We start from the raw sequence: 3,573 nt of genomic DNA, 5'->3' as shown, positions 1-3,573 counted from the left end.
TTTTCATTCTATTTGCCGAAGTAGATTGCGTCAAGTAAGACGTATCATAAGTCATAAGCGCTTGCAATTCAATGGAATCGCGAACCAACGTACCCGGAATCTTATTCTAGTTGGCTGATAGGTAATTAGCAACACCTATATCATTTCTGAAATAACGTTCCCCCTCACTCGCGACATCGGTCGTTGCGTGCGTCTTTGCATTATCTTTTTGATGTACTGCACCTGTGATAAGATACGAAAAGGTCCCACAGCACAGGAAACATGAATATATCTTGATCCTATAATTTAGCCACGGTCTACGGCACGTTTTGCGACAATCCCCTAGCGGATTCCAAGTAGCATTGAGGTTCAGGCTGTTAGTTTGTTTGTTTTAGTAACACAATTCGTAAGGTAAGGTTGCATTTAACGTCGACAAAAGCATAGCGTTATTGAATTTTTGGATTCGGACATTCGTGAAATTCCACTTTCTCTCTCTTTCTTTGCATATATGCGTGAACCATTCATCCTTCTTTGTTTTGTAAAAAAGGGACACAGGGGAGGTTTAGCCGAGATACAATCCAAATGTTTTTAAACGTGCTACAATCAAGGTCGGGATTACCAAACAAGCTTGACCGTTAATTCACCGAACAAATTTTATATCCTTGTAAGGCAGGGGTGTGGACGCTCCAACCATTAGCAAGCGCACAATTACGTAATATAGCGTTTCAGAATATGTGCAGTGTGCACACTGCACATACTGTGGCTTGCAATAGCACATCTATTCGTGATGACAGCGCGAGCTAGTTTTTTTTTATTTCGCGGATGAAAAATGTTATAAAGACAGTGTCAATTTGCTATATCGTTTGGCCTTGAGACTCAAGATTCTACACTACACAACAACCGACGCTCGCGGATATTTTTTATTGCTAATAACTATGTCAACGCACCTCCACCGGTGTGCACAAAATATACACGGTGTGCACAAGTACGAAAGGGTATACAAGGGTACATGACAAATTTGTCACACTATAGCGATGGATTACAGCCAGCGGTTGACGTTAGCGTAGGTCTGCGTAGAGTTGAGGCCATTTTCTTAGTTATCGTAATCACAGCTAACAATTATGGAATACATGTACAAAGCATACAGAGTGAATAAGTAATTCTCGTCGGGTTTAGGAGTTCACCACACAGTAAAATAGGATGAAGACCGCTGTTCTAGGTTATGAGTGCAATGGTAAAGGCTGCCTGTCGTCACAGTCAATGTCGATAATAATCAGTAGCAACAAATTCATAGGTGTAACTGTTATATGCCGATAAGAATATGCGAATGCGAACGCTAATATATCCTTGCTATATTGAGTACACTAAAGTGTAATGTGCCTATCTCAATTTTAATGCTATAATTTGCGTATTTGTGCTCGTTTTATAAAGATTTTATCAGGTCATAACGCCATATCATTGCGATACTATGAAAAGATAGGGAGTCGAAACGACTTGGTTCGAGTCCATCGATCAAACACCCACCCTGGTCTACAAATAGTAATAAAGAAAGCATGTCGAATGGAGGTGCTTGTAGTAAGTTAAAACGGCAGAAACAATCGCATAGATACGGACAAGCGATTAAAAGCAACAGGCGAATGAGAAGCGTGCGTCGCTGTTCGTTAGGGCTGTTCAAAAATAACTTTTTTTTCCTGATTCCAGCCATTCACTGATTAAATTGTCAGGTTGCCATAACAAAGGCTGCACACCAAATTTGGTTCAATTCTAACAAGTATAGGGCTCCGCGGATCCAATTAAAATTTTTAATTTATACAGGAAAATTGAAAAAAAAAAAATTTTCAAATTTTTCTGTCAACCCCCTGAAATTGTTGAGCTGTCTTCAGAGACGATGCAAAAAAAATTTGACTCAATTCGGACTAGTAGAAACGGAGTTATTCGAGTTTTTCGTTGATAATTCTCGGATTATCCCCAAATTAAGGATAATTGGAGAATTATCAACGAAAAACTCCAATAACTCCACTTCTACTAGTCCGAATTGAGTCAATTTTTTTTGCATCGTCTCTGAAGACAGCTCAACAATTTCAGGGGGTTGACAGAAAAATTTGAAAATTTTTTTTTTTCAATTTTCCTGTATAAATTAAAAATTTTAATTGGATCCGCGGAGCCCTATACTTGTTAGAATTGAACCAAATTTGGTGTGCAGCCTTTGTTGTGGCAACCTGACAATTTAAGCACTGAATGGCTGGAATCCGGAAAAAAAAGTTATTTTTGAACAGCCCTACTGTTCGTACAAGCTATAGACGAAATCATCAAGGCCAAAATAGGATCCGGTAATATACTGCGTTAGATTCAACTTCAACCGCCCGTTAGTTTTGATTTTATCATTCAGACCGATAATCCAGACCGAGGTCCTTGTTTGATTAATCTTCAAGTAATTCGAGTTGTAGCTAACTATAAACAACAATCTGGTACGATAACAATGAAGGTCAGCGTCGGGTGGGGCTACGGCTACGGCACAATACAGGACAGTAATCTTTATTCAACAGATACTACGATATGCAGAATCAGGAGTAACGATAACAGATTGCAAACGATGTATTATTGTAGTATGCAAACAAGTATGCAAGCAACTACATACTGGTGGAGTGACGGCTAATGCATTGCTCTATATCAGAGATCTCAAACTCAAATGTACTCGCGGGTCGATTTCCTGGAATGTGATGACGCCGCGGGCCGCAGCACCAACAATAGCGGTATCCAATGCATTTGTGAATAGGCGCTGTTTAACGGGACCTGGTAGACTGGCATTTCATGCACATCGTGGAAATATGATTTACTATTGTGAATTCACGCCTAGCACGAAAACATTACATTTTTAAATATCTGCATAAAATTGTTGTTGTACTAGGCATAGTGTGTCGAAATAATTACCGTGTGATCGTATAAATGTATCACGACATCGTAAAATCTGTCGCGTTATAATTATGCAGCTGGAGGACATTCGACGTGCCACAATATTATGTAGAATTGTAGGCCTCGGTAGAATATTTTAGAATTGAACAAAGATTGATCTGATATCAGAGCATAGAAGCCGCATAGCCGAATCTGCGTTTCCGGCATACTCCCGATATCAGGGCTATTGATCATGTCATTACCAAAGTCAAATTAAATCGGCATTAGATTTACCTTCGAATATTGGAACAGGGCCCAAGAATACAAATGTCCAATCGCCGAAAAATCCATTGGTGTTTTAGCTGTGGAGCGTATACCACTACCTTACTTGCCACCTTTGATTGGCGATCATAACATGGATAGAGGGTCCCAAGATGACGCAGGTTTGAGACCTCTGCCGTTAATGCTGCACGCTGCAACACCAATTGGCTGTGCGTTCCAATCGGATGAGGCGGACTGTAGAGTGTAGAAGCCATGCTAATTACTCAACCGCTGAGAGGCTAGTCTGGTTATCATTACTAAGTTTAGTACTACGCACACTGTGTCGGTCGTGAAATCAAAACTAATGATTGCTGGAATTTTTTAAGCTTATCTATAATGTAACTGTCTGCACATATTGAGGGTTAAACGACATATCTGCCG

Source organism: Botryllus schlosseri, chromosome 4 (assembly GCF_051294905.1).
Source record: "Botryllus schlosseri isolate E-star chromosome 4, Bs_hap1, whole genome shotgun sequence".
NCBI lineage: Eukaryota > Metazoa > Chordata > Ascidiacea > Stolidobranchia > Styelidae > Botryllus > Botryllus schlosseri.
The sequence above is the reverse complement of the archived record's forward strand: the minus strand, read 5'-3'. Positions refer to the sequence as shown.